General features: G+C 30.3%; 2 pseudogenes; both read left to right on the forward strand.

The window, feature by feature from the left end:
* Positions 1-2,725: 2,725 nt before the first annotated feature.
* Positions 2,726-4,407, forward strand: LOC129310296 (cytochrome P450 76C3-like; annotated as a pseudogene).
* Positions 4,269-23,980, forward strand: LOC129310730 (flavonoid 3',5'-hydroxylase CYP75B138-like; annotated as a pseudogene).
* The last annotated feature ends 613 nt before the right edge of the window (positions 23,981-24,593 follow it).

Consider the following 24,593-nt stretch of genomic DNA (forward strand, 5'->3'; position numbering starts at 1 on the left):
CAAATGAAATAAAACAAACTAAACTTGCGGTGGTATTACTAATCAATCAAACTCACACCATTTTACTCAAAAAATCTACTCACCTTTCTGATAAATAGAATTTTAATTTGAATAGTAATAAAATTTTACGGTCTTGTTATATAACTTTCAAATGTTTTAAACTGTTTTTTTTTTTTTTGGTGAAGGTTGCTGTTGGGAATGAATTTGATTAAATTCAATTTGAAGAGAGGAAAAATGTCGGAGAAAGTTTAATTTTTATACTATCATGGTGTCGAATTTTTCTAAACTTTGTGTTGGGATTTTTGTTATTGACATTAAGTAGGATTGGATTAAGTTATGTTAGATTGTAGAGGGATAAAATTTAGTATGAATAGAGGGCAAAATGTCCAAGAAAATTCATTTTTTTTTTCCAAAAAGAAACTTCTATTTTTAAACCACATGTTGCCGGAATTTTTTTTAAATATATAGTAGTATTGTACAATTTTCTTTAACTTAGTTTAAATAGTCAGTCAGCACATTTTTAAGAGGAATTATGTGTGAAGTAATGTGACTCATGATTCGTTGTCTAAGTGGTTAACAATGCTTTCTCTTTCACTAAACTCTCTCAATCCATGAGTTATTGATAATATTTCCTTCTAAATGATTAGTTGAACTTGAACTTATAAAACCATTTCTTGTTAAGGTAAAATCTATCTAGATATGCTTCGGCCGGCAAAGCTATAGCTCACAAAATAATAATAATAATAATAATAATAATAATAATAATAATAATAATAATAATAATAATAATAATAAAACTACCCAAAATCATGCCACTATAGCCCAAAAAAATCATATTTTAACAATAACTAAGGCATAAATAAGGTTATTTTATACGGGTAAAATTGACATATAAAATCAGCGGGTATGTAAATACAAAAGAAAAGAGAATGAAAGTGATATAAAAATGACATATATAATATATAATTCAAATAAAAACTAATTAAAAAATTTAATAAATATATTGAGATATTATATAAAATGAAAATCAGTTATCATAATCTATAAAACATTAGTTAATTAACATGATTTATAAAAAGATTAATTAATATGATATAAATTTTAAGTAAAATTATTTAATATTATTTTTTTGTGGTTGAATTTTTTTAATATGCTAATATTATTACATAATTATTGGAATTATGTATATTTTTTCTCAAAAAAAAAAAACTTGCAGAGATATCAAAATATAGAAGAAACAAGTGGGATGGGTGTGTTTGTCATTTGTCACGGGCGCCACAAACTGAACAATGAATAATCGTAAAAGGCAAATTAGGGGTACATTTGGAAATGCAATGATCCAGTAAAATTGACCAATTATGAAAAAAATAATTAATGCAATTGATGAATGATCCATTGTGGGAGACAAATTAGGGGTATATTTGGATACACGATGATCCAATAAAATTGATCCGTTATGAAAAGAAATTAATTAATATAATTAATTCTGAATAAATTTAATTAGATTATAAGGTATAATTGATTTATCAAATTAATTTTAAGTATAATTAAAAAGAAAAATTAAAAATCAGGTAAAATCATGATTTTTTTAAAAAATTCAAACATCTCAATTGCGTACTAAAAGGTTAAAACTTATTTTTGTTTCTGAATTTTACCTTAAAGTATGTGGTATCTCAAACTCAATTGTTGGTCATTTTTATCCCCATAAATTCAAAGTGCACTACCCTTTCACCTTGCTATTAACGGGCCATAATGTGTGGTTCTAGTATAGTACGTTCCACCATTTTTTACTTTTTAATGATAAAATAATGGATTAATGGTCAATTTTGTCTTTAAACTTTTTCCTTAAGGTCTATTGGCAGTCTAAAATCAAAGGAAAAATTAACTCTTAACCCAATATGTTATTATAAAAATATAAAAAAATGGTGGGACTAGCTCCATTAAAAATGGACATTATGACGTATTAATTAGAGCCGGTAATTCAGGCCAAACCCGACGAGCTAGCCCAAATTAGCCCGAAAAATTTTAGAACTGGGTTTAGAAAAAAAATATTTTTTTTATGTTCGGGCCTATTCGGGCCGGCCAGAATAGGCCCGAAAAAATTTGGGCCAAGCCCGATCGGGTTCGGGCTTGGCCTGAATACCCGAATAAAAAATTATGTTTTTAAAAAATATATATAATATAATAAATATTAATTAATTCTTTAAATTTTAAATCATTTTATACTAAAATACCATATATTTGAGTCCTAGACATCATTTAAGTATTAAAAAAATATATTTTATATTTTTTATAAAATAAAATAATTAATTTCAAAGTAAAAAAATAATTAAAAATAATTTTAAAAATTAAATTCGGGTATTCGGGCCGCCCGAGGCCCGAAAGAATTCGGGCCGGGCTTGGCTATTCGGGCTTTTCGAGAAAGCGGGCTTGTTCGGGTTCGGGCTTATTCGGGCCGGGCCTATTATGGCCGAGCCCGAATAAGCCCGACCCGCCCGAATTCCCAGCTCTAGTATTAATGGATGGGTGGAAGTGCATTTCAAACGTTCAAAAGACTTTAGGGAAAAATTAAGAAGTAAAAGTCACTTTTAATACCATATTAAAATTGATTATGAACTCAAAATTATAATTTGTAAAACCAATTATAAATCCAAATATGCCTACAAGAAGTTAGACGAAATGTTTAGGCACGCCATAGAGAGAAGTGCATACCAGATCCCAAGTCCTATATATAAACTCCTTTTTGCTATTCTTCTTGCTCTAGAAACCTAGTTTGATCTTTCAAAATCGATCTGCCTTCCATGAGCCATTGGGATCCTTTCACACTTCTACTTCTTGCTCTTGTGGGCATTTTCGCAGCCATTTGGTATGCATGGTTCTGCTTCAACAAGAACCACGGCTCTGACATACCGCCAGGTCCACCAGGCCTTCCACTGATTGGCAATCTTCTATCTCTTGATCCTGAGCTTCACAAATACTTCACCTCTTTGTCTCAAACCTACGGTCCCATCTTCTCGTTGCGACTCGGCACCAAATATGGCATCGTCGTGTCCTCTCCTTCAATGATTCGTCAAGTGCTCGAAGATCATGACGTCATTTTCGCCAATCGTGATGTCCCTGTTGCCGGTCGGGTGGCATTCTACGATGGAAGCGACATACTTTGGAACCCTCATGGATCTGAGTGGCGAATGTTGAGAAAAGTGTCCACGCAGTGGATAATGCAAAGCAACACAACCTTGGATTATTCCATCTGCACGCTCCGTCGCAAGGAGGTTCGGAAAACCGTTGGATACTTATACAGTCAAGTTGGGTCTCCGTTAGATCTTGGGGAGCAGATGTTTCTCACGGTACTGAATGTCATCACTAACATGATGTGGGGTGGGACGATGGAGGGGGATGAGAGGGTTGAAGTGGGAGCAGAGTTCAGGGACGTGTTGGCGCGCACGACAGAACTGCTAGGGAAGCCCAACTTGTCAGACTTTTTCCATATCTGGCACTATTTGATTTGCAAGGTGTGGAGAAACAGATGCGATTGTTGGTTTTGCAGTTAGATCAGATCTTTGAGAAGATGATTAAGAAGCGGTTGAAGAAGAAGAAGAAGAATAAAGAGATCAATGAAGGAGACAAAGATGATAAAGAGAGTAAGGATTTCTTGTTGAAATTGCAAGATGGACAAAATTCCAAGACACCACTCACCATCACCCACGTGAAAGCCGTCCTCATGGTATCATTCTTTTACCTTCCAATTATTTCTTCGGCCAAAAAAAAAAAAAAATCACTTACTTAGTATCTTACGATAATGAAACAATACAGTTCTATATTTTTATAATATTTTAAAAACACTCAAAATTTGTGTATTTTTATTTATTTAAAAAAATCATAAAAATTCAAAAATGCACCTCTTATTGCAATAAAATACTGAAATATTTTTTATTTTATATAGAATTTAAGGATCAAAGGAAAAAATTACTGGGAGGTTGGGGTAATGTAAGGAACATTAGAAAGATGAGACATTATAGATTTGTGCCCACTGTATACATTCACCCCTGGCCTGGATGGGAAGAAAAATAGGGAAGAGAGAAAATTATGAGGAAAACTCATAAAAATAGTAAAAAAAAGGACTATTTCGAGAAATTTTCTCTTTTAGTTTTCTCTCATCTCTAATTTTTCCCTCACATTTGAACCAAGTCGTTAAGTTGTATTGATCACTAACTTGTTTATTGTGGATACGATATGATGACAGGGGTACAGAAGAATCTGCTAACACAATGGAGTTTGTAATGGTATATATTTTAAGTAACCAAGAGGTGATCAAAAGGGTCCAAGAAGAATTGGATAGTGTATTGGGAAGAGAATATGTGGTAGAAGAGTCTCATATTCACAAGCTACCATACTTGCTTCCTACTATGAAAGAAACTCTAAGGTTGTATCCTGCAATTCCGCTATTAGCCCCACACTGTCCAAATAAGACCATCACTGTGGGAGGTTACACTATCCCAAAAGGCTCTCGTGTGTTCGTGAATGTGTGGGCCATGCATAGAGACCCTTCCATTTGGGATAATCCTCTTCACTTTGATCCTTCGAGGTTCTTAGATGCTAAATAGGATTATAGTGGGAATGACTTCAGCTATTTACCGTTTGGGTCTGGACGAAGAACATGCGCAGGAATAACTGTAGCTGAGAGGAACATTATGTATTCTATTGCAACACTCATGCACTTGTTTGATTGGAAAATACCTCAAGGACCGAAGTTGGATATGTCTGAGAAATTTGATATAGTACTAAAAGTGAAAACATCTTTTGTTGCCATCCCCATACCACGATTATCCGACCTAGTTTTTTATGAGTAGAATATGTGCGTGGTTTTAAGTTATATGATTAGCGTGTTTCATTTTTCAAACTCTGAAGTAAATCATATCTAGTTCCAAACAATGTCATAAATCTTGTCTCTATTTTATTTTGTTAATGGTGTGAGAGTTGGGTCAGTAGTACTACATAAATGAAGGAATAATAAGCATTTTATGCTGCATGGTATAAGGTTTTAAATTGTTGTGATAAAGAGATAATATCAACTTGTTGGATACATTGGGCCCATTAGTTTTAGCTTAATTATTTCATGAAAAAATCACTTATTTTTTTAAATTTATTTTGTGAGTAGTTATGATATTTGTTTAAACTTTTAAAAATAATCAAAACTTGAAAAAAAGAAGATTTTGATTATTTTAAGAAGCTATTTTGTGTAGCTTCTAAAAATAATCTTATTTAATAGATGAGAGAGTATTTTAAAAAGGCTAGATACGATAAGATATCATAAAATTTTAAAATAATATAATAATGGATCATTTTTATAAAACAAAAATTAAGGGAAATATTATAGAATTTAAAAATAACTAATTAATCACTTTTTTATTATTGCAACCAAACATAAAATAAGGTCTTCTTTTTATAAAATTTCTACAAAATAAATCTCTTTTAATAAAATTTCTAAACTATCTAAAAATTACTTATTTTTAATTTTAAACAAATAAGCCCATTATTGTGCAGTTCATCATAATTTCATCTATAAATTTGTCTGGGGAGTAATTTGAGCATTGTAATTTGGAAAAAGAGCTATAAATTGACATGGATAGATATCAAGAACATAAGAGACACTCAGTTATTAAAAACTTTTGAAAGAATTACATTCAGGTCCTATATAATAAAATTAATTACTATAAAGTCCATTAATAACTGAATTAATAAATTGTCAATCTCCTCAGTTTAGTTGTCATTGAACTTTAAAGTAATTAATTTTTTTGTGTAAAATTTTAATCTAATTCTCCCAAAACTTTTTGCCAATCACATGTATTTTAAAATCCTGATAAAGAATACTTTACTGGTTGAAGTTATTTTGAATTCTTCCTTGATAGATTTAAATTATCTACTTTCAAATTATTTTGTCATCGTTTTACCTGTAATATATAACAGTGCTAATATAACAAAAAGGCCAGGCATGGGAAATAAAACAATATTTTATATACTTTTTCTTCAGTACTTACCTTTACTACATTTATATCTAGCCCGTTAAATTTGCAATAAATGATGGGAATTTAATGTTCCGTGAAAATCTTATAAACATGTAAAAGTAAATAATTAAATCTTAATAGTTCACTCATCAAGATGTCTGATATATGGTCCAAAATGTGATGTGCACGGACGTACGATAGATAAGAAGCGTAGTGGACATAACCAAATAACCAATACCAAGCATTTTAGTCGATACGCACACCTAACAAAATGGACATAACCAAACGGTTCCGTGATCATGTGACCGACAAGGTCAAAATCCATACCATTATTAATGTTGATTAGATAGAGCTTTCTATTCATGCAATAACCAAATAATGACATCGATTATTCAACGCAACTTCTAGGTTCTAAAATTATGTATTTCCAATCTTGGCCCTTCTAAAATTGTGACTCCTGAAATTTGAGCTTGTTTGATTCCAATTTTTTTTATATTATTAGAACAAGTCTACAGAGTATTAGTTTTTTTTAATGATGTTTGCAGAGTAATTTTGTAGAATAAGCTTTGAAAACAAAAAATGAAAAAGAAAATCTGTTTGAATCATGATGGTGAAAAACGCATTAAAAATGGTGAAATGAAAAGTGAAAGAATTATTTATTTTATTAGCATAATTATAATTAATGAAAATGTAATATTTTCTCCTTGTTTTTCTAGTTTTGTAGAATAAAAATCATCAAAACATTAAAAAGATGTTCTTTTTTGAGTTTTTAGAATAACTTTTTTTTTGTTTTTTTAGTATAGAATGAATGGAAAATACATTTTGAAATAGTTTTTTTTTCATTTTTCAAAATAAAAAACAATCCTATATTTATTACTTTTCAAGGGGTCAGAATATCTTGCCTTTACTCCTGCCTCTGACATAATAACCCACGAATTACACAACAAAAAATCATCCACCGAGAAAGAGGGGAAATTTTTGAGATATTGAGAGGGGTTAGGAGTTGTCGGTAATGCGCGCGCACAAACTAATTAACTCTCATGCAGGCATGTCTATCATCACATCGCCCAATTATCTGCATGCTCAATTCAAAAAATAATTGCTCCCCTCTTTTCAAAACAAATGAGTATATTATAGTTAAGTACCCTAATTTTACCTATTTTCAAATAAGCCCTGATATTCAATTTGGGCTTGGGCCCAAAACTTAAATCCATCAAAGATGGACTAAATGTGAAATCCAATAATATTAGTTTGGTTTGATTGCTAGAAAGGCATGAACGAAATGGATTGAAAAAATTAAAACAAAAATGAATAAAATATCTTTCCCTCTCATGGTAAATAGATTTTATCATCATAATTTTTTATTTTTTGTTTAATTTTGTTATATTACTATAATTTTGTGATGAATATATAAAATAACGGAATTGGTTTTTATTTAATAAATTTTATGGTTATATTGATATTTAGGGTTAAGGTTTTATTTAATACTCATGAGTCAGACTAAAGAATCAAGCCAAATCATATTATTTTAGATCAATTTTTGTTATCAAGTAATGTTCAATTTGATTCAATCCAACTATTTATTCCAATTTGATCCAATAGTTTTGGTTAATTAACACTAAATCTAACAAAATTGACCAATGTATACGTACCCCTATGTGAACTAATAAATTTATTCAAAAACCTATTGTTTTAAATTTTAATTTGGAATGCCTATAATGTGGTAATGAGTCTCAATTTTTAAATATTTTATGATTAAATTGATATTTTAAACAATAACACTACTGTTTATAATGATTAGACATATGATAGTTTAATTTATTCATCCATAAAATGATATGTCAACTAATCTAATTTTTCAATTCAAATTTTACATTCAATACTGGTAACTTTGAAGCTTGATGTTAGTTTAGAGATTTCTAGTTCGATGACTAGTGATACGTAATGTGAAGATCAAAAGAAGAGAAATAAAATATTTTAAAATTTTACTTTTAATTTTTGGAATATATGAAGATTTAAAATTTTACTTTTAATTTTTAGAGTATATGAAAAGAGTGTGTGTGTGTGTTTGAGTGTGTGATGCCATATGATTTTTTGTTTGATGCTATCTTGAGACATAGATATAAAAAAATAGATAATGTAATATCCACCTCATTCTAATCCCATAATTAAAATCAAATACCCAAGTAATTAGGGGATGAAATTATAGTAATTATCAAATACAAGTTCTCAATGGTTAACAAAATGGGGATCCCAAGTTTTTAAAATTAAAATCATTTTTAAATCTTGCAACTACACAAACCGGAGTTCACAAATATGCGGAAGTGAGGGATCATTACATAAATGAGTGCATTTGATTAAGAATTTGCAACAAGAGAATTTTTGAAAAATTTTGAGGCGTACGCTGCGGCTTATTGAACATGCACCGTGGCATGTTTGCCTTTGTGACACGTGCCGTGGTTCATGGCACCATGTACCACAGCTTGTGGTGCCATACGCCGCGGTGCAATTGTACGAATTTAGATAGTGAACTTTGCTGTCAATTTGACAGCATTAGGGCCAACTTCTAACGTACTTCAAATCTCCATCCAACATTCGAATGACACGAACTAGGTGTCTACAGAAAGATCTTTCCAAGCTCTAACTAATGGCATTAGTCTTAGACTCTAATTCTATCTAAAAAAAATTGGACATCCTTTTCAAAACTTATACTTTTACCATACTTTTTGCAATATTAAGTGTCCAAGCCAAATATCAAAGGCGGCTAGCCACTAACACCAATTTGATCACATATAAATCATTAATACTAACTTGTGTAATACACCATATCATATGAAATACTCCCAGATTAAATTTTCACTACTCAACCTCCTAAACTCAAAAATATAAAAAGGGAGAGTTTACAACAATTTTCATCAAATTCTCCCAATTCATCTCATAATATGGTCTACTCTCACTTGCATCATTATTTTGGCCCTATCACAATAACACATATTCATCAACTCACTTCCCAGAGCCCAAAATATGCTTACAGTTTACAATTCACATAATGCAAGTAAGCAACAAATAAGAATTCCTAATTGGCAATTGAAATTGTCATACATATATAATTTCTCAAAATAAAGAGGCCTACTACAAAAGGATTGCGGTCTTAAGCCTTTAGGTATTTTCCTCTGTCCACACCTCTTGAACTATTCCCTGTAATATTAAAAATAATAGGGTGAAGTACAACTACTCAGTGACCAAGGTTTAACTAACCCATACTAATGTATATCAATTAGTTTAAATGTAAGTGGTCATTAATGTCAATGCTTTTACCCATGTAAACATTTAAAAATAGATATTCACAATTCCATTCAGATAAATAGTATTTACTTGAGAAACAATTTTTTTAGCACTTTTCATATAAAGAGAGTTAGTCACACATTTCATTGACAAACACATTGAAAGAAATTAAGACTCAACTCATAATATCATCATTAAGGACACCATATAGACAATAGGTGCCTTTACTCACTATATGCATGATCACACCTCCTTTATATGCTCCTTATTCCTCTGACATGAAATTGTGGGTTATAACTCAATGGGATAGTCTATATTTCATGACTTCCTTAGCCTAAATACTTGTGAGGGGATTACTCGGCTAAGGCGCACCCAACTCACTTATGAAACACGATTTCTTTCATTTCTCACACTATAAGGTGTCATCCACCTTAAACTAGCATTTTATTGACTTGGTGGATAGCTAGCTAGGTTCGAGTCCCTCATTGAACCAGTGGGACAGTCCCTCATTGAACAAGTGAGACGATATAGATATAATCAATTAGGCAAACCATCTCATGAATGGGCATTACCATATGGATTTTATCATCTACTCCTCTTTCTTAGCGGACTCCTGCCTCTCAAGATTATGCTATACACATTCATGCCATACTTCACACATATACAATTCATAGGACTTCATATTATCAATTTTCATTGAACTTCATCAATACACAATTATTGGACTTCTTAATCACATTTTCATGGAACTTCAAATCAAATAAGTCATTGAGCTTCAACTTTACAATCAGTGTACTTCACACTTCCAAAATTATTGAACTCCACTATTTTAAACATCATTAAACTTCTCATAAATGAAGAATCATAAATGAAGAATCATGTTACTTCTTAATTCACAAAATTATTGAACTCCCAATAATATAATATAAAAATTCACTGATTTTGTTCTCAAGGAAATTTTACATCACAAGGTGTAAAATTCACAAATTTGATCTAGTAGATTTTCTATCAAATCAATCCACACTTGCATTACTTTTTACTATGCACATTTCAATGATAAATCATAAATCCATAAACTAACAAACACATAAAGTATAAGATAGAATTTCCTCGGTTACCTCAAACCTTTAAAAGGTCAAAGGTTTTATCCCTTAATTACTCACTCCCAAAGCTTCCAAGAAGCTTGAATAGTGCTAATGGTAGTTATTCTACAAGCATTTACCATGCAAAACATCAATATCCATATTTGAACTATTTTTCACTAATGCTTCATTATTTCTTAGTACTCAAAATTTATTCTTGACTCATGTAAAAGTACCTATAAGGCTTCTTAACTTTCTTTAACTCTCATTAACAACATTGAGCTTTTAAATGGGCCTTAATAAAATAACATTATTTCCAACCACTAAATTTATGAGAATTTTAGATATTTAATATTCTCCAACTACCAATCATCATAAAATCATAAATACCAAGTTTACTTAGCTCAATCTACTCCCATTAACTCTACTTAAGTCAATGAGTTTGGACCTATAGCTTTTATGAACTAAAATCACTATTAATAATCAAACCCTAACCTTTACCATCAAAAAAATGTAAGAAGAGAGGAAGATTTAAGTAAGGAAGCTTACCTTTGGTGTTTATGAGCTTTAAAGTACTCCCAATAATTAGTTCTCCCAAGTCTTAGCATTGCTCCTTCATTCTTTTTGTTTTTTCTTCCCTTCTCTGTTTCTCTCGCGAAGATACAAAGCTGATATATCAAAATTTTGGCTGTGTGCCACGGTGCATGTTGCCCTCTGTCACGACACATGGCACAAAGGAACCCGTTGATTCAAATCTTCCTCTATATGCCACAGCAGACTGACCACGCACTGCAGTATGTGGCACAGAGAGCAAATCCTCACTTTTTCTTCCTCTTTTCTTGCTTGAGTGGCCCACCATTGATTTGGACCCACTATTAGGGCGAAAATCACATCAATTACACCAAGTTAAACCCCTCTGATCACACACCTCATTAACACGTTTAATTAGTCTATTTGAGCTTAGTTAACCTGATTTGAAATTAAGGATGTTACAATTTTCTTATAAAAATATCATCTAAAAATAAAAATAAATAAAAAATAAAATGTAATGTAAAAACAAGTCAATCACATTACTTAGGAGTTAGTGTTAATTAAAAAAAATAAAATTTTAGACAAAATAAATAATTCAAAATTTTAATAAATTAAAATAATTAAATTGAAGTATTTAATGATAGTAATAATATTTTATAAAAATTAATATTTAAGATATAGGTGTTTTTATTTAATTTAATGATATATATTCAGTTATGTAATAATAGATGGCAGATTCATTTTAGTTTAGTGACAAAATGGTAGGATACAAATGATGGAAGTCATGAGTTCCAACTATGAAGGAGGCAATTTGTGAAATAAAAATGTAAATTGATAACACGGTGACGTAATGTGAGGTGGGGGTAACACATGACTATGACGTAGAACTATGTGGAGGTTGACGTGGGTGGCACATGATAGGTGACATGGCAACATGTGGTAAGGTATAGTAGCTTATTTGTTAATTAATATAAGAAGCGATCCTTGATTATTGTACTCCGAAATAAATTTGCCCCTTGACTAAATTTGCACCTAATATTTGGAATAGGTAGAATTGAATTAAGCATAAAGAAACGTATTTTACAGGAACTTTTTTCTTCATTTCTTATTTCTGTAGTTTTGAAAGAACCAATTTTCACCAACAACTAGTAAGGATTTAGCTTATAATTTATAAAATTGTGTATTCAAATTCTACTGCTTGGCAATGTGAGAACCTTTTTGATGGACAATATGAAAATACTATTCTAAATTTTAAACATTATTTGAGCTTAAAAGCATGTCTTGACTTTAGTGAGCTCTTTGGTCTAACTCCTTGAAACTTTTAAATAACAAATTTTCACCAACAAATTGTCTAACCTAGCTGTTTAGGAGAAGAATATATCAATTAGGGGGAATAAATCATGATGCTTTTGAGTTAGAAGCGAATAGGGGATATGTTCAAGAAGTGGTCTATATTGGAATAGAGACCGATGTAGAAATTGAGGCAATCAAGCACCTTAGCTTGCTCACAAACCTGATATTTTATGCCAGTCTTATCTATTTAACTTATGAAAGCCATGGATAATATAGAGATAAGCTTAATTAGGTGTTAGAAAGATAGGCGTAGGTGACATGAAAGAATCCAACAAGTTTTCATTTTTATTTATATAAGCAAGTATTGGAATTTTCATTGCTCACGTCATTACAAAAAATATGACTTTTGACGACGATTTTTAGTGGTGACTCAAAAAGTCACCACAAAAAATGAACTTTTAGTGGCGACAAATCCACTTTGGTGGCAACAATTTGTCGGCGCTAATTTTGGTGGTGACTTTGATTTGTCACCTCTAAAAGTCCACTTTTGAGGGTGACATTTTGTTGCTGACAAAAGTATTTTTATAAAAAATAATTTAAAATTAAAAATAATTAATAGAATTTATTTTTGGTTTGTCGCCACCAAAAGTATTTTCATAAAAAATAATTTAAAAAGTAAAAATAATTAATATAATTTATTTTTGGTGGCGACATTTTGTCGCTGTCAAAAGTATTTTTATAAAAAATAATTTAAAAATTAAAAATAATTAATATAATTTACTATATGTCACCGCCACAAGTATTTTTATAAAAATAATTTAAAAATTAAAAATAATTAATATAATTTACTTTTGGTGGTGACAATTTATTTTTATAAAAATAATTTAAAAATTAAAAATAATTAATATAATTTACTTTTGACAGCGACATTTGTTGCCACCAAAAGTATTATTATGAAAAATAATTTATATAATCTACTTTTGATGGCAATACTTGTAAAATTATAATTTAGTTTTTTTAAAAAAATTATGAATTCTTTTAAAATTTTTAAATTAAATAAAAGTATTCAAAATATATTTATGAAATTAAATTTCTTTTTTTATGTATAGAATTAGAAATAAATTATATATAGGAATGTGAAACAAAAAAAATAATAGTCAAAGTGTGATAAGTTTAATTATTAATTTTTTTTCTAATTTTATATTATTCATAATCATTTTTTAGACATATATAGCTCATATTTTTTTAAGAATTATGTTATTAAGCTAGTATTTTAATATGATAAATTAAAATCTTAATGGGTTATTAATTCAATTATAATTAGGTTAAGTTATACATAAATTATTACTTACAATTAAATACATAAATGGCATGAAAAGTTAAAGTTATATAAACATCATGAGATGCAAATGATATTATAAACTACTTAGCATATTGCGCACTTTATGCTTAGCTTGATATACATATGATATTTACTTCTTTTACTGAGCTCTAATGACTTTTAGACAAAGATTTTATGTAATTCTTCCTAGTATATTTAGGTTTTTATTGCTATAATAACATTTTATAACTAATTATTACTAACAATAATATGAATAACTACTTAAATTTATCTTGCTATGAGATTAAAGATGATTAGATATTAACTAGATTGATCACATATGAGATTCTTGTAATTATCATATATTATAAAAGTTATTAGTATTCTTTTTCAAAATTATTCAAAATGACTATTAACAAAATTTATGTGGTTAAAATTAACTTTTTATTAAAATATTTTTTTAAGATATTGAAAAATTATCTATAAAATATATTTTTATTAAAAGAGGGTGAAACATTTAGCTATTTTGAGAGAAGATAAAAATTTAATCATTTAGTTTATCAATTTTTGAGAAAAATATGGAGAAGAAAAAAGTAAAATATATTTAACATAAAATAATATAATACATATTTATAAATAAATTATATACTTAATAATTTTCATTTAAAAAATAAAAACATAATTTAAAAAATTATTACAATGCATATAAGAATATTATTTAATATTTAAAAATTGTTTATTTTAAGTTCATTTTCTTAAAAAAAATAATATTTACTAGTAAAAAAATAATATTTCATTAAAATTATAATTTAAATATTCATATAAATCATTTTGTCATATTAATAATTGAAAATAAAATAAAATATATGTATATTTTTTAATAATATATTATTTGGTATATGTGTATGTAGTTACATAATATATATTTAATTTTACATATAATAATTGTAGGTGCATTTCAGTTCAACTCCCAAAGAAGGGAGGCTTAAGGTTTGGAGGAGGGAGAGGTCGAGGGTTCAAACTTTGGCTTTATCATATTTTGCAACAAATATGTGACATGGCACGTGGTAGTAACGTGGCACATGAGGTGGTTTGAGAAGGCACACACGTGACAAGTGATGTAGTACGAGATGGTGGCGTGGCACATGAGGTAGTTTGAGGGGGCACACACGTGGCAAGTGACATGGCACGAGATGGTGGCGTGGCGTGGCACATGAGGTGGCTTGAGGAAGTGCACACATGTCATGTGACATGGCATGAGATGGTTAGGTGATGTGGTATTATCTGTTGACCACGTGGACTATGATGTGGCACAAGATGGCAAGTGACGCTGCATCATTTGTTGCATATATGGCAGGTGACGTGGCATCACTTAATGCACATGTGGCAGAGTGATGTGACATAAAATAAATTATTATTTCTTAAAAAAAGTTTATCGCCACTAAAAGTCATTTTGGCGGTGACATTTGTTGCCAATAAAAAGACTTTTAGTGGCTAAAAGACTATTTGTTGCTGCCTAAAACTATTAACGACGATTGTTATAGCAACGACTTTTAGTGGCGGAAAGTCCCACTAAAAACTTTTAGCGGCGACTTTTGGACTTTTGGCGACAACTTTTTGTTGCCACCATAAGTCTATTTTTTGTAGTGCATGCTTCCAACATGACTATGGAAAATTATTGATGTTCGCTATCTACATGTATCTTCTAATAAGAAGCAATTTTGTTTTAGGATAAGTTAAACATTAAATGTGAATATCTTTTTCAGTGAAAATTCAAATCTTAATTCATTATCTTGTGGGGGATTAATTCCTTGTGTTAAACACTATTCTCCCATTAGCTGCTATCTACTTATTCCATAAAAAGTCTATATGATTGTTTCTATCTATTCCCGGCAGTAACTCTAAATTAAATTATTCTCAAAGTTCTTTACTAAAAACATAACATTTCGTAAACCAAACCCAAAAAAGGGAGAATGACACTTATGTATCATAAAGGAATTAATAACAATTAGGTCTCGATAATTTGTTTTCCAAAAGTTGCAAATATTGATTTAAATAATTATAAATTCATGATTTTCAATTGTAAATAAGACATTAAATTTTAAACGTAACTCTTACTTTACAATATATGAAATTCATATTTGTAATTATTTGAATTAATGTAGGGAAAAACTTAAATGCTTAGCCTTACACACACACACACACACATTTAAGGTACTTATTTTTAATTAAATTAAGATATGTATATCTTTTATCATACTTACCATTTGTTCTCACAGGCTTGTGTTGTATTGAATTTCTAGTTTTGAGGGCGAAATTCCTAAAATGAGCAAAGAATTGTAGCATCTTCAAATTTCAGAACTTGGAATCTTAAGGATTTTATAGGGATAAATTGGTAAATTACAGCAAAAGGACCCAATTTCAACTAAATCAGGCATGCAAGAGACAAGAAAAGAGAGGGGGAAGGAAGGAAAATCAGAGGGAACTTGTCTTGTCTTTGCTGGGGCTTGACTTCCAAGTCAATTGAGGACCATTTTGAGCTTGATTCAAGTTGGGTAAGCTTCTCCTACTTCTCATCTATCTTCTCCAAGCATTTACAGTGTGAGTAGGTTGTAAGAGGTTGATTTCTAATATAGAGATATTTTGGACAAACCCATTGGCATAGATGGAGCCATTTGGAGTTAATTTAGGTTTCTATACTTAGGTTTAATGATTTTATAATGGTTTGAAGTTTTGAGCTAGGATTTGGATGAATCTTAGGCTCAATTTGGAATTTAGGAGTAATATGAATTGTAAATTGGTGTTATCTAAGTTTAGAGATATTAATGGAGGATAAAAGAAGGTTATTAAAGGTTTGGTTAAACCAATGATAAAGATTAGAGAGTATAAGTATCAAATTATATCCCAATAGTGTGTTTATTTTATTAGCATTTAACCTTATAGATTAATTGTTGATTGAGCTTTTTTGAGCTAGTAGAGCTTAGAAGAGTAATTATTTTGTCATAGGTTACCCTTTTGTCACTTTTGTGCTAAAAGAGTTAAGGTAATTGAATGATTTAATTCTTTTACTTGCTTGTTTGGTTTGTTGTGAAGTTTGCCAAATGATATACTAATATTATAATGAAATGTATATAAACTATAATATTGTACTTTTAGAAAATCTATATGAAGTGGGAATTTAGTTATATTTATTTGTAGAAATGAATTTATGTTTGAAAGTGTGGTTAAATATGATTTGTAGCTTGATTTGACGTGAATATTCTTGTTGGATATCTATAATTGTCTTGTAGGGATAAATCTATGCATGATCATTTAGAGAGGATGGGAATTCACCTAAGGGAGAGGAGAATTTTATAAATCTATATCATACTTATTGGAATCTTGGATGGCCCCAGTGTTCAATCATTCTTGTTTAAAAGTCCCAAAATTGCCATTGTGGTAGATTAGGCATACGACGTTTTGAGTATTTATAAATGGGGAATTTATGATATGAAAATGGGTGAAAGCATATTTGGCCACAACTACCTTCCATAATAAATGAGTTTAGGCCAATCTAGTTATATAAATTTGATTCTATTAAATTATTAACCTATAGATTCAATCAAAGGTCATGTGGAGGATATAAGGCTTCTCCTTTGTGTCATCCACCACAATGGATAATACTTGTGCTATGGTGGATGGGCCTGAATGAGCAAAAAGTCCATTTTGACTCGCTGTGCTATCTTTCATTTACCCTTATTTTCACATGCTTTTGCAATGTTTGGTGCTTTTTTTCCTCTTTGTTTGGCTCAAACATTTTGCTAAAAGTTCTTTGGCATCCCAATATTTTAATCAAATATTAACTTCTATTTAACTTTTATATTATGGTAACTTAATATAAGAATTTATTTAATCCTAGCTATCATGATAGTGTTATGTGGTGTGTTCGGGTAATATTAAGGTAAACATTACAGCAATCATATTATCAAATTTCTTTAAACTTTGTGTTGGAATTTTGTTGTTGACATTAAGTAGGATTGTACTAAGTTATGTTAGGTTGTATAGGGATAAAATTTAGTATTAAGAGAGGACAAATGAAGAAATTTTTATTTTTAAGCCATTATGTTGTTATATTTTTTTTAATTAGTAGTATTTTATAAAGTTTTTTTAACTTACTTTAAATAGTTTGTCAATAAATTTTAAAGAGGAATTGTGTGTGAAATAATGTGACTCATGGTTCATTGTCTGCGTGGTTAACAATGCTGTATCATTCACTAGCTCTCTCAACCAATGAGTTACTGATAAGATTTCCTTCTAAATGATTGGTTGAACTTCAACTTATAAAACCCTTTCCTTTTAAGATAAAACCTATCTAGATGCTTCCGCCCAGTAAAGCTGTAGCTCACAAATAGACAGATAGATAAATAAATAAACTATTCAAAATAACGCCATGAAAGACCAAAAGCATCATATTTTAACATATTTTATATATTTTTATTTGTTTTTTTTATGTTGGCCAAAAAAAGAGGTTATTTTAATGGATAAAATCGACCCATCACTTCAACCATTATCTATGTATAAAAGAAAAAAGAATGATAATGAAAAAAATGACATATATAATATATAATTCAAATAAAAACTAATAAAAATATTTAATCTATATATTAAGATATATAAAATTAAAATGAGTGATCATAATCTATAAAATATTAATTAATTTACCTGATTTATAAAATATTAATTAATATGATATAAATTTTAAGTAAAATTATTCAATATTATTTGTTTTCTGCGTGCATTTTTTTAACATGCTAATATTATTACATAATTATTGGAATTATGTATATTTTTTTTTCCAAAAAAACATAGTTGCAGAGATATCAAAATATAAAAGAAACAGGTGGCATGGTTGTGCTTGTCAACGGGAATCACAAACTGAATAATGAATAATCCATAGTAGAAGACAAATTAGGGGCACATTTGGAAATGCACTGATCCAATGAAATTGATAGATTATGAAAAAAAATTAATTAATGTAATTGATGAATAATCTCTAGTAGGAGACAAATTAGGGGTACATTTGGACACACATTGGTCCAATAAAATAGATCGGTTACAAAAAAATTAATTAATATGCAAAATTGATTAGATTATGACGTATAATTTATTTATCAAATTAATTTTAAGTATAATTATAAAGTAGAATTGAAAATCAGGTAAAATCATGCTTTATATATATATAAAATCAAACATCTCTATTATATATTAACAGATTAATGATTATTTTTATCTTTCAACTTTATCTTAGGGTCTGTTACCTATTGTTAAAAGATCATGGCATCATGTTCGCCAATCGTGATGTCCCCGTTGCTGGCCGAGTGGTGTTCTACGATGGCAGCGACATACTTTGGAATCCTTATATGGTTTGAGTGGTGAATGTTGAGAAAAGTGTTCACGCAATGGATAATGCTCAACAACACAACCTTGGATTATTTCATCTACACATTCCATCGCAAGGAGGTTGAAAAAACCATCAAATATTTATACAGTTAAGTCGAGTCTCTGGTGGATCTTGGGGAGCAAATATTTCTCACAGTGCTGAATGTCATTACAAAGATGATGTGGGGTGGGACGATCGAAGGAGATGAGAGGGCTAAAGTGGTAGCAGAATTTAGGGACATGTTGGCATGAATCAATGGTGGAGCCACATACATGTGATTAGGCAAATGCACCTTCTCATGGAGAAAATTATTTATGGAGTATGTAAAATTGACAATCTCACACCGCTAATTTTTAGAATTTTAAACCTTTTAATACTTGATAAAAATATTTGAATTTAAAATTTTTTAAATATATAATATTTTAGCTCATATTCCAGAAATTCAAACAAAAATTTTAGCTCATTATGGGCTTGAGAGCTTAGCCTTGATAAGCCCTATAAAAAAAGTCCGGACCTAGGTGACCCTTCAAGCCCTGTTATATTTTCATTAATTTTTTTGGTGGAACAAGCATGAAGCCAAGGACCTACTCACCTAAAACCCTAATCCTGCACGTATTATATTATTATTAATTTAATTTATTCTAAAATTGATTCAATATAATTTAATAAATATCAGTATACAGTATAAAATTTTTGATATATTTTATTTTTCTATAATTATTATGTTTGTGTATTTATAAAAAATAAACTAGTTTTTAACCAAGATTTGAATTTTATTATTAAACTTATAAATGTGTTTTGTTTAATTTCTAAAAGATTATGAGAATTTTAATTTTTTTAATTTTAAAATTTTTAATTAATTTGTAGTGCATAATTTTATTTTATTTTTTTTAATTTTTTGGAACAGGGCTGCGGGCTCGGCCCTAAGTTCTTTGTAAAGTCCCTGCTTAATTTGGACTTGACCATTCATGAATACACAATCATCAAATAACAATCAAATAATATTAGAGTAATAGCTCTTGAATTGTTTTCAAAATGCAGAATCCTGACTTAATAAAATATATGTTCAAATAAGAGAGCTAATGGAAGTGCAAACACATAAGTTAGGACTCAATAAGGCACAATTATTTTTCCATGAAACGTGCCATGTGCCATAGCTTATACTATTATGTGGCACAACATGTGGTATAGAGAAACAAGCCCTATTCTCCTCTATGCCATGCGTCACGGTATGGCACACAATACGCTGCGACGACGTATATGACAGCAAAATTTGTTGTCATATGACAGTTCAGAAGGCAAAGTTCTGCCATGCTGCATTTCCATATCTAACGTTCGATTAGAGTCATTCAAGCACCCACATGAAGCTTATAATATAATCTAGCTAATGAGATAAGTTTGGACTCAATCTGATAATTCGATCTAAAATTAGACACTCGGGTGCAAAAAGCTACTTTTTCCTTCAAAAACTTGCACCCTAAGTGTTTATTTCTCACTCCTTGTCCCATTAGACTATTTTGAGTCTTGAACCAAGTCTAAAAAAACTACATATACTTGATTAACACATCAAATCATATATATCACATCAAATTCTCAAATTGACCTCTCAATGCTACATTACACATATGTGGACTTATATGAGGTACAACACATAAAAGCAAATATACACATAGACTTATTCCACTTCAATCATTCAACTCTTACATATAGGGCTTCACTTTACCATATGGTTGAAAATCACAAATATACTCAACTCTTTTAAATAGGACTTAGCCTCACCATTTATGTCAAGTTCTCAGATATACACATAAATTCACATAACAAGATCATATAATGGAACAAGTTACACAATAATATATACTTACTTGATTGGCATCTAAGTTTACCCGCGTATCCACTACTGTGATACCCTTGGCGAGATGCAATATCACACATCCAACCAAATTCACAATCACAATTTATACATACAATCACATATTTATATTCACATATGCTTATGCATTCTACTTGGTAACTTAAATTTCAAATACAACTTTGTACATTCATTTTTCAAAATTGGTAGTCATACCACTATCAAGTGAAGCTACTCTGTCCTCACTTCCTTTTCTGACCTTCTCTAGCTCTCTTCACTTGTGTACAAAAGTAATAGAGTAAGACACATGTTCCAGTAACTTGGATATATCTCAAATACCAGTTAGTAAGCAAAATTATAAATAAGAGATAAAATAGCATGTGTTTTAATAAAAGCAATATAATATGTGTATACAAGAATTCATCCATATCCATCCATTCATACTCATGCTCATGTATTCATAGTTCTACCTAGCAGAGCAATCTCTACACTCGGACTAAGACGTCTAATCTTTCATGAAATAAGGCCCCACCATATCACTGTTCAGACCAGGTATCTTTTTTGTGTACGGTGGTCTCCTAGGTCCGTCGTGGCAGAGTCAAGGTCTATACTCAAGACCTTTAAGGCTTCCTAATCTTACACAGGGTAGGACCATGACCCCCTACTCTAGTTTAGGTACACTGATAGATCATTATCCTAGGTCCATTATAGCAGAGTCAAGATCTATGCTCGAGACCTTCAAATCTCTTAAGTCCTTCCTAAAAGAGTCAAGCTCTATGCTCAAGACTTTTAGGACTTCTTAGACTTACAAAGAGTAGGGTCGCAACCCCCTACCCTAGTTTAGGGTATACTCATGGATGTAATGTACATGTCTATGCACATGTCTATACATATGCCTCACCTCATACATTTCAATCAATACTCACACACTTTCATGTATATTCTTTTACAATATTGCTACTCTATCAGTTCATAACATAATGCATATAGTTATACAAAATGCTTATAAATAATTTTACAAACAAACAAGTAAAAGGGTTACTTTAGTTACCTTTTACCTTTACTATTAAAGGTTACCAATCACAGAGGACTTTCAAGGTGCAGATTCTCATGAACAACTTCTTAAATGCTCATTCTACACAACATAATGTCTTCAGTCAATTCTCAGTTCTCAACATAGGCATTGATTTGGCTAAATCGAATCCCTTAACAAATAAAACGGTTTAATTAACACCTTTCAAACTTGTAAGTCCCTTATTTATAGTCATTAGCCTTATAGGTTATTAAATGATGATAACAACCTCCTAACTCATTTTACCAACTAATTTCCCAATTTCAACCTAACTCTTTAGGTTAATTGAGCCTAAACTCTCAAAATTTAATCATTTAACTCCAAACTAGTTACAAAATCTTAGTTTCTATTTGAAAGCCCTTTTTAAACCATTCTTTTAGATCTTAACACCTTAAAACATCCTAATTTGATTTCTTAACCAATTAAATTCAATGAAAATAGGGTAGAAATGAAGATTAGGGCTACACAATACTTACCTGACAAGTCACTAATAGAAGCAAACTCTTGAGCTCTCGCAAACTAGTGCCCTAATAGAGCCAAGCTTTCTCTGCCTCTCTTGCACGATTTCCTCAATCTCCTCTTTTGATTTCACTAGTTGATCATGTCAGCTTTAAGTGAATTTTGTATAATGCTCTACAGCACATATAGCTTCTGTCGTAACGTGTGGCACAGTGAGGAAACTCTCACTGCCACTCACGCATTATGCCTTGGACTGTTGTTCTACCATTCAATCCTATCAACATAACATCCAACTAACACAAAATATTAACTCGACATCCAAACCATATAATCCACTAATTACTAATTTACTTATGATTAGCAACTGGTTTTTTAGCACTAAAATCCAGGATGTTACACTCTTCAAATAAGGGTTGGGCCTCAAAAAAAGGGGTGAAAAATGAAAAACTAGGCTTAAGAGTTCGGCCTAGCTATAAGGACCAAGCCTGCCCATTTCCTAGCTCTAATGTGAAGGCCCTCTTCATGGTATCTTTCTTTTATTCTCCAATTATTTTCTTGACCAACAAAAAAAATTATTTATTTAATATCTTATGATAATGAAACGGAACAGTTTTACATATTTTATAATATTTTAAAAATACTACAAGAATTATCTATTTTTATTTATTTATTAAAAATCATAAAAAAAATTCTAAAATGCACCTCTTATCACAATAAAATATTTAAATATTTTTCAGTTTATTTAAAATTTAATGATCAAAAGAAAAAATTATTAGAAGGTTGGAATAGTAAAAGGATCATAACATTAGAAAGATGAGGCATTATAGACCCATGCCCGATTTATACTTTCACCCTTGGTCTGGATAGTAAGAAAAATAGGGAAGAGAGGAGGGAAAACTCCTAAATTACTATTTGTAAAAATTTTCTCTTTTAGTTTTCTCTCCTCTCAATATTGTTAATTCAATTTGAACCAAGTCGCTAACTTTTATTGTTACTAACCTGTTTCTTGTGGATCGGATGTGATGACAGTACAGAAACATTTGCTAGCACAATGGAGTTTGCAATGGCACACATTTTAAGCAATCAAGAGGTTATGAAAAGGGTCCAAGAAAAATTGGATAGTATAATAGGAAGAGAAAATGTGGTAGAAGAGTCTCATATTCACAAGCTACCATCCATGCTTGCGGTTATGAAGGAAACTCTGAGGTTGCATCCTAATAGTCCATTGTTAGTCCCACACTGTCCAAATAAGACCACCACTATAGGAGGCTATACTGTCCCAAAAGGCTCTCGTGTGTTTGAGAATGTGTGGCCCATGCATATAGACCCTTCCATTTGGGCCGTTCCTCTTCACTTTGATCCTACAAGGTTCTTAGATGCTGAACGTGGGATTACAGTGAGAATCACTTCGGCTATTTACCGTTTGGGTTTGGACGAAGAATATGTCCAGGAATATCCTAGCTGAGAGGAACATTATGTATTCTATTGCAACATTGATACATTCATTTGATTCGAAAATACCTCAAAGACAAAAGGTGGATATGTCTAAGAAGTTTGATTTTGTATTAAAAATGAAAACATCCTTTGTTGCCATCCCCATGCCACGATTATCCAGCCAATTCTTTATGAGTATAATATGTTTGCGTTTAAGTTATATATGATTAGTGTGCTTCATTTCTCAAACTCTGAAGTAAATTAAATGTAGTTTCAAACAATGTCATGAATCTTGTCTCTTAGTTAATGGTGGGAGAGTTGGGTCAGTAGTACTGGATAAATGAAGGAATAAGCATTTTTGCTGTATAGTATAAATTTTTAAATTGTTGTGATAGAGATAATACCAATTTGTTGGATACATTATTATGCAGTTCAGTTTAATTTCATCTATAAATTTGTCTAGGAAGTAATTTGGGCATTGTAATTTAGAAAAAGAGCTATAAATTGACATGGACAGATATAAAAAACACAAGAACACGAGATCAACACTCGTTTATTAAAAACTTTTTGCCAATCACATGAATTTTAAAATCCTGATAAATAATACTTTGCCGGTTCAATGATCTCGTATTACACTAACTGAACTCTTCCTTGATAGATTGAATAAATGTTATAAAAAGAATAAAATTAAATTATCTATTTTCAAATTATTTGTTCATCATTTTACTTGTAATATATAAGAATGCTAGGGTAAAGTTGTCATAACAAACAGGCCTTGCGTGGGAAATAAAACAATATTATAGTATATACTTTTTATCCAGTGCTTTACCTTCACTGCAT

This window comes from Prosopis cineraria, unplaced genomic scaffold (genome assembly GCF_029017545.1).
Source record: "Prosopis cineraria cultivar Desert tree isolate PC_DT_omini unplaced genomic scaffold, ASM2901754v1 PC5, whole genome shotgun sequence".
Taxonomy (NCBI): domain Eukaryota; kingdom Viridiplantae; phylum Streptophyta; class Magnoliopsida; order Fabales; family Fabaceae; genus Prosopis; species Prosopis cineraria.